Genomic DNA, 12,804 nt, shown 5'->3' with positions numbered 1-12,804 from the left:
AAAAAAAAAACCCTAGCTGAATGATAATGCAAGGAAGCAAGAGATGGTCAGATTAAGCCTATGAAGCCTATGTGTCGAATAATAGGCACAATGTAAAAATCTGAACTGTATTAGCTGGCCCCCGATGGACACTAATTGTTTAAAGGAGTCTATTATTATTTTTTTTAAATCACAAGTTTCTAAACAGATATTTTGTGCATTTTATGAATTTTATAACATTTTATTCTATAAACATTTAATAAACACTGGTCTTACGGAGCTATATGGGTTCTTAAGCAACCCTATCAGCGTAAAGTGATACTAAAGGTTCAGTTTTTTTTTTTAAACAAACACGTCATACTTACCTCCACTGTGCAGTTTGTTTTGCATAGAGTGGCCCTGAACATCCTCTTCTACATATTCCGGGGCTGAAGTGGTTAAAGTGATTGTAAAATCTTGTATCTTAAAAAATAAAGATAACAAACATGTTACAATTCCCTGCTCTGTGCAGTGAATTTGTACAGAGCAGCCTGCATCCTCCTCTTCTCGGGTCCCTCTTTGCTGTACCAGGCCCCTCCCTCATGTCAAGTGCACCCACAGCAAGCAACTTTCTATGGGGGCACCCGAGCCGAGCTGCAGATTTGTGTGTCCATTCAGACATGGAGCTTTGGTTCAGCCTAACCCCCTCTCTCTCCCAATTGGCTAACTGACTTTGACAGCAGTGGGAGCAAATGGCGCCAATGCTGTGTCTCAGCCAATCAGGAGGGAGAGTCCCGGATGGCCGAGTGACTCGTGGACATCGCTGGATTGAGAGGGGGCTCAGGTAAGTATTAGGGGGGCTAAGGGGCTGCTGCATACAGAAGGCGTTTTATCTTAATGCATTGAACAAACCTTCTCGCCTTACAATCCTTTTGAGTATTAAAAAATAAATAAAGTGCAGTTTTGTTTTGTTCACTCTTGATTTTATAATTGCGCTGGATTTTTTGTTTTGTAGTGACAGCTCCCATTGTGGATTTCATGTGGGACTTAAGGGCATGCTCACACTTGTCTGCTTTTACTCTGTGGAAATGCACTTCAAGTAGAAATCCAATGTATCATTTATGGTATAGGACTTTTCTAACAATAGGTGTACATATTACTACATCAGACACCTTCCTCTCTACTATTACATAAGGGGGAGTTTTCTAGTCCTCGGAAATAGCTGGGATCAATGTAACTGAGATGTTTGTAGCAGAGTCAGAGAGCACAGGCAGTTATCAACTCACAAGAGTTCTGGAAGGATCAAACCCATATCGAACAGATATAGTAGAACGCCTTCAGAGGTAGATTTTCCAGCTCAAAAGGGGGTAAATAAAATAAATTGAATTGCTGGTGGTTATATACGCCTAAAAAGTAATTTCTCCTTTGAACATTGCAGGATTCAGCTTTGCTTTAGATAATTATGGACAGGGTATATCGACCACCTGCAAGAGTGGTGCACTAGAAAGCAAAAGACAGCCCAGGAGGTGACCCCTGCCGGTGGCCAAAACCTCTTTAACAGCTGTGAACAACCCAGTCACTAGCCTGATGTATAGTGGACATCAGTTCAGCATGCAGGGTATCTGAACCGTTGGTGTTCTCTTGCAGGATACCATATTGGGCGCTGTATAATGATAAAGTCACCCTATGTCCAAGACTCTTTGCCAACAGTGGTGTCAGCCTTTTACCTGAATAATGACACCATGCTTCCATCATTGTGTCCCAAACCAGTCCACCCTAAGCAAGTGCCTTACACTTCTTGGATGTACTTAAATGGCACTGCCAGATTTTGTAAGGCAGACTCCATGTTCATGGGTGTAGAGTGCTCACATAAGGGCCTTGCAACTACTACAATCTCACTCCAGAAGCGTATGCCACCAAACGCCAAGAACCACCATTTCCTGTAATACTGTGCTCTACTAGGGCAGTGGAATAACATATATTACAGTGCACACATGCAAAACATGACATTTTAACGCCTGCAAGGCTATTTAAAACACCTGAACATTTTCCAAAAATATGGGGATTTCGTCACACCATATTGCTATATGGTGCTTAAGATCACTTGGTGCGACAAAGTACCCCATTATTAGTGGGTCCTACGCTATCCATAGAATGGAAGATCCTGCTTCTTTGAACCATGGGAGAAATACACTCTTGTATTTGGGAAAACTAAAGGACGACTCCTGTAACACAGGTGGACACTAATAAGAGGCAATGATGAGGGGGTGGGGTGCTCCTGCCCAAAAGGATTTGGTCAGTTCTCCCATATAGAGGAGTGTATTTCTCCCAATGATCAATGGGAATAGAATTTTCAACACAATATGTTTTTATGAGAAATGTATGATTTTATGATATAAAGATTAAAGTGAGGGAAAAGGCTATTTGATCCCCTGCTGATTTTGTATGTCCTCTGACAAAGAAATGATCAGTCTATAATTTTAATGGTGGGTTTATTTTAATAGGGAGAGAGAGAATAACATAAATATCCAGAAAAATGCATTTCAAAAATGTTTTATAAATTGATTTGCATTTTAACCACTTAAGGACCGCCTCCTGCACATATACATCGGCAGAATGGCACAGCTGGGCACAGGAACGTACAGGCTCGTCGCCTCTAAGAGCCCAGCCGTGGGTCGCGCGCACACGCGACCTGGTCCAAAGCGCCGCGGGAACCGTGGACCCAATTGCCGCAGGTATCCCGCGATCGGTCACTGGAGCTGAAGAACGGGGAGAGGTGTGTGTAAGCACACCTTCCTCGTTCTTCACAGTGGCACTGTCATTGATCGTCTGTTCCCTGATATAGGGATAGATGATCAATGAGGTTCCCACGTCCAGCCCCGCCCCCCTACAGTTAGAAACGCATAACACACTTAACCCCTACAGTGCCCTCTAGTGATTAACTCCTAAACTGCAATTGTCATTTTCACAGTAATCAATGCATTTTTATAGCACTTTTTGCTGTGAAAATGACAATGGTCTCAAAAATGTGTCATAATGTTGCAGTCACGAAAAATGATAATGGTCTCAAAAATGTGCCATAATGTTGCAGTCACGAAAAAAATCGCTGATCGCCGCCATAAAACTATCCCCTATTTTTTAAACACTATAAATTTTGCGCAAACCAATTGTTAAACGCTTATTGCAATTTTTTTTTTTTTACCAAAAATATGTAGAAGAATACGTATCGGCCTAAACTGAGGAAAAAAAATTTTTTTTTATATATTTTTGGGGGATATTTATTATAGCAAAAAGTAAAAAATATTGAATTTTTTTCAAAATTGTCACTCTATATTGTTTATAGCGCAAAAAATAAAAACCGCAGAGGTGATCAAATACCACCAAAAGAAAGCTCTATTAGTGGGAAAAAAAAGGACGCCAATTTTGTTTGGAAGCCACGTCGCACGACCGCAGTGCTGAATCGCAAAAAGGGGCAAGGTCCTTAACCTGCATATTGGTCCGGGTCTTAACTGGTTAATAAGTGAAAATAAGTATTTGATCCCCTATCAATCAGCAAGATTTCTGGCTTCCAGGCATCTTCTATACAGGTAACAAGCTGAGATTAGGGGCACTCTCTTAAAGGGAGTGCTCCTAATCTCAGTTTACCTGTATAAAAGAGACCTGTCTGCCGAAGCAGTCTATCAGTCAGATTTCCATCTCTCCACCATGGCCAAGTCCAAAGAGCTGTCAAAGGATGTCAGGAACAAGATTGTTGGACCTACACTGGATTGGGCTACAGGACCATTGGCAAGCAGCTTGGTGAGAAGGTGATAACAGTTGGTGTGATTATTTGCAAATGGAAGAAACACAAAATAACTGTCAATCTCCCTCAATCTGGGGCTCCATGCAAGATCTCACCTCATGGAGTTTCAATGATCATGAGAACGGTGAGGGATCAGCCCAGAACTACACTGGAGAATCTTGTCAATGATCTCAAGGCAGCTGGGACCATAGTCACTAAGAAAACAATTGGAAATGGTAGAAGTTACGCGTTTTATTAGGATTATTGATGTGGTACCTAAAAAGCCCTACAAATTTTCATTAAGGATACCCATCTCAATAAAAAACCAATAGGTAAGTTTGGGAGATGGAAGTGGTTGCCATTTGTACAGATAGTGAGGTCAGTTGGGGCCCCAGAGCTTTTTATGCTGAAGTTCAGCTTTTCATAATAGAATGCAATGTGTTTTGGGATTTCTGTCATATTCAAGTCGATTCTGGACTATTGGCTAGATTCAGGTAGAGTTAGGTCGGCGTATCAGTAGACACGCCGACCTAACTGAATCTGCGCCGACCTAAGTTTTTAAGTGTATTCTCAAACAGAGATACTCTTAAACCTATCTAAGATACGACGGCTTGCGCCATCCTATCTTAGGGTGCAATATTTAGGCTGGCCGCTAGGTGGCGCTTCCATTGCAGTCGGCGTAGAATATCTAAAATCACGAGATACGCCTATTCACGAACGTACGCCCGGCCGACGCAGTACAGATACGCCGTTTACGTAACGCTTTATCAGGCCTAAAGTTATTCCAACAAATAGTTGGAATAGTAATGTTAAAGTATGGCCGCCGTTCCCGCTTCGAAATTCTAAAATTTTACATCGTTTGCGTAAGTCGTCCGTGAATAGGGATTTACGTCCACGTCGAAATCAATAGGCCCGCGCGGCGTACGTTGCCGCAATGCACACTGGGAAATGTAGGCGGACGGCGCATGCGCCGTTCCAAAAAAACGTCAATCACGTCAGGTCAAGCCCCATTACATAAAACCCGCCCCCTTAGCCGAATTTGAATTAGGCGCGCTTGCGCCCGCCGCATTTACGCTACGCCGCCGTAACTTAGCAGGCAAGTACTTTGTGAATCATGTACTTGCCTCTCTAACTTACGGTGGCGTAGTGTAAACACGCTAAGCTACGCCGCCGCAAAGTTAGGACACCCTACGTGAATCTAGCTATATGAGTATAGACAGCAGACAATTCTGATGATAATTTAATGAACTTCGTAACCTTTGGAGTTTTTTTTTTTTCACATATCTTTCCCCAAAATTATAAAAGTAAAATATTTTTTTTTTTTTTTTTTTTTTTAACAATTAGCTGCATTGTGTGCATAAAGGTAAGCTACAGAATAACTAACTTTATCTTTCTTTGTCATCCACTCCAGACTAATTGCATTGCTCAAAGAGCTAGAAGGGAAGCACAATAATTATAAGACAAGGTTAGAATTAAAACACACGACTAAGAAAGTAGATGTCTATTCATGTATTCATGCTTTCCTATTCACAGCACTAATAAATGAACGCTACTTAATTACATTAATAAGGTGTTTAAAGATCAGTTTTAATTTGCCCAATAAGGTTACTTGTTCCTATTAGATTTTTGTTTTAACTAAAGAGGTGCACAAAAATAAAGTAGTTTAGTAAAGAAAAATACATTCCCTTTATAGAATGATGTATTTAGATAATTATTTTTTTATGTATGAATTGGCATAGTGACACAGTGTTGGTAAAAGTTACCTATTATATTTTCTTATAATATAATATATAGGTCTTGCACGCACCATATCAATTACCTTGTTTTGAAGAAAATACACTATATAATTTTTTATTTCTTGAATTTTTCGCTTGCACTGCTTAGGATAGCACCACCATAGTTTGCTAGCTGGGGTATGATGTAACGCGCATTATGCGCCGTTCGGAAGCCTGTCAATCACAGGCAGTGCTTGGGAACGCCCACTCCCGTGGGATTGCCGTGAGGTGAAAATCTGGATTAAGAGGTATGTCCTGTGAAAAACACCGGCATTCTGTCGGTAGGATGGCGCGACTCCGTGTGATGTCAAAATTTTTTTTGAGGGTGAACCTCCACTTTAACCACTTGAGATCCGCGCTATGGTCGAAAGACGTCCACAGCGCGGCTCTCAAGTGCCGGGTGGACGTCCATAGACGTCCTGCTGTTGTTGTTCCCTGTGCGCGCCGCTGGGGGCGCGCAGCGGGGAAACAACGTGCCCGGCGCATCGCTCGGGAGCCGATGCGAGTGCCTGGCGGCCGCGATGTCCGCCAGACACTCGCGATCGTCGGGAACACAGCCGGTAACACAGCAGGACGTGGAGCTCTGTGTGTAAACACAGAGCTCCATGTGCTGTGAGGGAGAGAGGAGACCGATCTGTGTCCCTTTACATAGGGACACAGCATCGGTCACCTCCCCCAGTCACCCCCTCCCCCCACACAGTAAGAACACTATGTAGGGAAACATATTTAACCCCTTCCTCACCCCCTAGTGTTAACCCCTTCACTGCCAGTCACATTTATACAGTAATTAGTGCATTTTTATAGCACTGATCGCTGTATAAATGTGAATGGTCCCAAAATTGTGTCAAAAGTGTTCGATACGTTTGTCGCAATATCGCAGCCCTGACAAAAAAAAAAATCGCAAATCGCCGCCATTACTAGTAAAAAAAAATAAAACAAAAAAAAACATAAATCTATCCCCCATTTTGTAGGCACTATAACTTTTGCGCAAACCAGTCGCTTATTGCAATTTTTTTTTTTTTTTTTACAAAAATACGTCAAAATACGTATCGGCCTTAACTGAGAAAAAAAATTGTTTTTTAAAAAAAAATTGGGATATTTATTATAGCAACAAATAAAAAAAAAATATATATTTTTTTAAATTGTCGCTCTTTTTTTGTTTATAGCGCAAAAAATAAAAACCGCAGAGGTGATCAAATACCACCAAAATAAAGCTCTATTTGTGGGGAAAAAAGGACGCCAATTTTGTTCGGGAGCCACGTCGCACGACCGCGCAATTGTCAGTTAAAGCGACGCAGTGCCGGAAGCTGAAATTTCGCCTGGGAACGAAGGGGGTTTATGTGCCCAGTAAGCAAGTGGTTAAAGGGGTTGTAAAGTTAAACATTTTTTTTCCTAAATAGCTTCCTTTACCTTAGTGCAGTCCTCCTTCACTTACCTCATCCTTCCATTTTGCTTTTAAATGTCCTTATTTCTTCTGAGAAATCCTCACTTCCTGTTCTTCTGTCTGTAACCCCACACAGTAATGCGAGGCTTTCTCCCTGGTGCGGAGAAAGCCTCTTGAGGGGGGAGGGGGCGAGCAGGAGGGTCAGGACGCCCACTAACACACAGTTCCTTACTCTATCTGCAAAGTAGAGAGTGTCCTGACTTGCCTGCTTGCCCCCTCCCCCCTTAAGAGGCTTTCTCCACACCAGGGAGAAAGCCTCGCATTACTGTGTGTAGTTTCGGACAGAAGAACAGGAAGTGAGGATTTCTCCGAAGAAATAAGGACATTTAAAAGCAAAATGGAAGGATGAGGTAAGTGAAGGAGGACTGCACTAAGGAAAAGAAAGCTATTTAGGGATTTTTTTTTTTTACCTTTACAACCCCTTTAAATCATCTCCAGCATTTTAGAATGGAAACACTCATATATGGAATGTCTAATGACAATATTATTTTGAGCACTGCTGAACAGAGTTAAGGTTTCTTAATAAAGACCTGTGTATTATAACAATGATAAGAAATGTTTCACAAGCATCCTCAATTTTAGGCTATCAATTAATATTTAAACTAATCCCAAATATGAATAAGTGGATAATCCACATATTTTTCCACTCCATATAAGATATGTCGATATAACAAGATGGATAATAAGTACTTGGGAACATAGTCCCCAGTTGCTCATGTTTTTACTAAAGGACCCGTCTAGTCATGCTTGGGCTCTTGCTCGTAAAACTGCTAGGCCAAAAGTTTACAAATATCTGGGTACCACTTTATAACTGCTTTTGTTGACCTCCTCAGGTGATTCTTGTCTCCTCCCCATTGTAGTTTCTGAACGGCCTACTCCTTGTGAGGCTGTGATGTGTTTGGATTTTTCAATTTAAGAGATGGGCAAATGTCTCAATGTTTGTCCTTACAGTGGAGTTCCACCCAACAATGGAACTTCCGCTTTTTGGAATCCTTCCCCCCTCCGGTGTCACATTTGGCACTTTTCAGGGGGAGGAGGGAGCCGATACCTGTGTAATACAGGTATTTGCTCCCACTTCCAGGCATCGATCACCGCAGTGACCTACGCCATGTCCAGCGTCTACTCCGTCCCCCCGCTGTCTTCTGGGAGACAGCAGGGACCCGTGGGATCGCTCAGTGCGAAGTGGTGCATGCGCAGTAGGGAACCAGGAAGTGAAGCCGCAAGGTTTTACCTCCTGATTTCCTTACCGAAGATGGTGGGTCGAGGGACAAATCGGCTTCGGGACCCGACATCGCGGACGCCCAGGACAGGTAAGTGTCCATATAATAAAAGTCAGCAGCTGCAGTACTTGTAGCTGCTGACTTTTTTAATATTTTTTTTTTTCCGGCTGAGCTCCGCTTTAAAGCGGAGGTTCACCCCTACAATATACTTTTTCCCCTTAGATTGATGCTCGTTTTGTCTAGGGGAATCGGCTAGTTGTTTTAAAATATGAGCAGTACTTACGGTTTACGAGATGCATCCTCTCCGTCGCTTCCGTGTATGGGCTGCGGGACTGGGCGTTCCTATTTTGATTGACAGTCTTCCGAGAGGCTTCCGACGGTCGCATCCATTGCGTCACGATTTTCCGAAAGAAGCCTAACGTCGGTGCGCAGGCGCAGTATAGAGCCGCACCGACGTTCGGCTTCTTTCGGCTACTAGTGACGCGATGGATGCGACCGTCGGAAGCCTCTCGGAAGACTGTCAATCAAGAAGGAACGCCCGCTCCCGAAGACCCATACCCGGAAGCGACGGAGAAGATGCATCTGGAAAACGGGTAAGTACCGCTCATATTTTAAAACAACTAGCCGATTCCCCTAGACAAAACGAGCATCCATCTAAGGGGAAAAGGTCAAAAAATAAATAAATGGGTGAACTCCCGCTTTAACAACACATCTTACCAATGTGTGGCCTAAACTTCTACTGGCACTTAAAGGGGCCCTCAAAGTGCCAAATTCTGAGTTTATTGCACTATAATACACATTTTCACGTTCTGATTTATGTTGTTTACTGCAAGACCCTATTAGTAGAGTATTCGGGAAGCTAGTGGGGTCTGCCAAAAATACCACATTCCTTGGATACTTTTCTCCATATTTAGATCATAGAAAACCAGAAGCACATCTCTAAATGAAGCAAAGTTTATTTCATCCACCATGTTTCAAGTTTTTAAGATATAAAAAAAATGAAAGAACAGAAACCCCACGCGCAGCACATCATATGGTCTGACACTCTGATATAATTAAAAAAACATGTTTTGCTGTTTAAAATAATAGATTACTTTTAACAGTCTATTCTTCTGCTGCATTTACTAATGCATGGGTGGCACTTTTTATCATTGTTACTGCTTGGGTAATTTTTGAAAGCTTAAATACCATAAATTTCTACTCTACGTTTATGAAAATGGTTATATATTAATCACGATGAGAGTCTGAATATAGTTTTGCTTTCAGGGAAGACATTTATAACTGCATAGTAGTATGCAAGCATTTAATTATAAAATACAAACACAAAGGGCTTACCCTTATCATTACACTTCATCTGTTGCTAACTAATCACACAGTGATTCACGTGCGCTCATTAAAGGGGGTTTTCTATTGGAGTATCAATACTGATGTTTGTGCTTAAACTCTATAGGTCATAGTACATTTGTATTAAGGGCAATATAATGATTTAATAGTCGTAGTTGTGTTTTTTTACTACAACTTTTGTAAAACAAAAAAAATAAGTAATCAAGTTTCAAGCATTTGTAAATGTTTTTTTTTTAATTAACCACTAAAGGACCAGGCCTATTTTTCAAACTTGCTGTTTACGAGTTAACCCCCAAGAACCCCCATAGAACCCCCAAACATTTATATATATTTTTTCAGACACCCTATAGAATAAAATGGCGGTCGTTGCAATACTTTGTCACACCAAATTTGCACAGCGGTCTTACAAGTGCAATTTTTTGGAAAAAAACACACTATTTTTAAATAAAAAAATGAGACAACAGTAAAGTTAGTAATTTTTTTTTCTATGTTGTAAAAGATAATGTTACGCTGAGTAAATTAATACCCAACATGTCATGCTTCAAAATTGTGCCCGCTCTTGGAACGGCGACAAACTTTGACCCTTAAAAATCTCCATAGGCAATGTTTAAAAATTTCTACAGGTTACCAGGCTTGAATTATTGCTCTCGCTCTAATGATCATGGCGATACCTCATGTTTGGTTTGAACACCGTTTTCATATGTGGGTTGCGACTTACTTATATGTTCACTTCTGCATGTGAGCTCGGTGGGGTGCTTTAAATTTATTTTTATTGTTTTTTGATTTGGTTTACTTTTTGATTTTTACACTTTTGGGGTTTTGGGTCACTTTTATTCTTATTTAAAGTAATGTAAACATCCCTTGTAATAGAAAAGCATGACAGGACCTCTTTAATGTGAGGAAGACCTTAGACCTCACATTTACACTTAAAAGCAATAAATCCCTTTTTTTTAATTTTTTTTTATTTATTTTTCCTCTTAAGATCATTGGGCAGAAGTGATGTTTGATGCCGCTTCCGACATCCAATGGTATGGATGGACCCGAGTTGGGGGCCATCCTTCTCTCACTCAACTCCATACCTGAAAGGGGAAAGGACCCAATCGTCTCCACCGATACTGACAGCCCCTGTAAGCAGCAGAGATCACCTTTATACGAATGCGGACTGCCCGCTCTTTAAAAAGATACCTAGGTTATGGCGGCTATCTGCTGCCTTAACCCTGCTATTACACGTCAAACAGCCACCGTATAACGAGCGGTCCATAAGTGCCATCTCTAGGTGAATGGACACTGGTAGACAAAGTCTTAGACATGAAGTGATCCCCTATTTAACCCCTCCCATACAGGAAGTACATTCATTTTTACCAGTGTCTGTAAGGTGGATGGGCACGTTTGAGCTCTCTGAGCTCCAGGTCATTTGTCCCACAAATAGTTTTGAAATGAATCAAGGGATTGACAGATCGGATCTATTTGACACAGGCTCTGTATGCTTAGATAAATGGTACCCGAGCCTCGCCAAGAAGACACAAGATCCTGCAAGGTTTTGCCTGTAATGCGACCTCTGGGCACTGGACCCTGCGAAGTGGAATCCTGTACACCACAGAGCTAAGGCATCGCTGCAGGATGTGGACCCTAAACATTAAAAGGGTGTGGTGTGCGAAAACAAACATTAAAAAGGGGGTAGGGGAAAAGGATATGTGCTTTGTGCAATACAATGTGCTGGCCTTCCGGCCGGTATGATAATTCCTGCACTCATGGTGAAAAGACCCAGCCCAGGAGGCAGGTGTGGGGGAGAAAAAAAGCATGCAAGGGGTGATGTGTGACGAGTTAACCTACCAGGGTGTCTATAGAGTGTAATGGTGCAATTCTGGTTTGCGCTGAAAGTGCTATACAGCCACTAAATAAATGGCTCATCCAAAGGCTCCCACTGCTGCCAAAAGCCAATCAGGAGTGCAAGCCCCCGAAGAGGCAAGGCTCTCGTTGACATCGCTGGATTAAAATATCTCTGTAATCTATTCATGTTTAAGAAACTATTTAAAGGGGTGGTTCACCCTAAAAACTACTTTTTTTTTATTACACTGGCCCCCCACATTACAATACGATTAAGGCTATTATTATTTTTTTGATGCTGTACATACCTTTGTACAGCATGTTCACCCGTGGCTTCCGGCTTGCGAGTCCTGCGGGAGTGGGCGTTCCTAACATGTCTGTGATTGACGTTTTGACCAAAAACAAGCTCCCCCCCCCGTCGCGTAAGCCGCGTCACGGTTGGCGAAAGGAGCCGAACGGCGAGTCGGCGCTATACTGCGCATGCGCATCACCGTTCGGCTCCTTTCGCCAATCATGACGCGGCTTACACGATGGGGGGAGCTCGTTTTTGGTCAAAACGTAATTTACAGACATGTTAGGAACGCCCACTCCCGCGGGACTCACAAGCCGGAAGCCACGGGTGAATATGCTGTACAAAGGTATGTACAGCATCAAAAAAATAATAGCCTTAATCGTATTGTAATGTGGGGGGCCAGTGTAATAAAAAAAAGTCGTTTTTAGGGTGAACCACCCCTTTAAGTTTGGGAAACTTATAAACAATACTTCGAACTAACTTATTTCAGAAAAGATGTACATAAAAATGTGTATCATTTTGGGCTGTTTTAAATCTTATCTGAATATGGGGGATTTATGTATCCCCCAAAGCTATTGGCTATCAATTTTTAGTATGAAAAACCTTTATTTTACTTTTTATATCTCATCATTTGACTGATTTGCTTTCCTGTGGTACTTTAATTTTGCTTACATTTCTCTATGAGTCCCCACATCTCGCCTCTAGGCTGGGAAGCCTGAAATAAAATAAACGATCTTGGCTTCCCAGCCGTGGCAGCGGAATATTTTCAAATGCAGAGGCCGGGCATGACATCATAACGTCGCGCCCGGCCTCCAGAATGTCATAGAGCTTCTTGGCTTACCTCCTGTGTTCACAATGTGGGAGAGCATGACCCAGAAGCAAGTGGAGATTGTAGCCATCACTACTTCAGTGACTTCCAGCTGCCAGGGGAAACTGGACCAATGTAACCTACAGTATGTATAAAATGTTATAGTATGTACAACTGTTGCAGATGCTATTTTTAGCTCTAGTTAGAAATTATCAGGCTAGGGTTAAAGTGACTGCACTTAAATACTTGAACTTCCATTGTTGACCTCTGTTTCTTGGATAGTTGCTTGGCTGTCTCTTGGTTCAGTCACTAACCCAGACTAAGAAAGTACTGATGCCAGGGGGTTCAGCTTACA

General features: G+C 42.0%; 1 protein-coding gene across 2 annotated transcripts in view; it reads left to right on the top strand.

The window, feature by feature from the left end:
* The window catches only part of ELP4 (elongator acetyltransferase complex subunit 4), a 372,514-nt gene that overhangs the window by 76,561 nt on the left and 283,149 nt on the right, over positions 1-12,804 (top strand). The gene's annotated exons all lie outside the window — the stretch shown is intronic.

This window comes from Rana temporaria, chromosome 11 (genome assembly GCF_905171775.1).
Source record: "Rana temporaria chromosome 11, aRanTem1.1, whole genome shotgun sequence".
Taxonomy (NCBI): domain Eukaryota; kingdom Metazoa; phylum Chordata; class Amphibia; order Anura; family Ranidae; genus Rana; species Rana temporaria.
The sequence above is the reverse complement of the archived record's forward strand: the minus strand, read 5'-3'. Positions and strand labels throughout refer to the sequence as shown.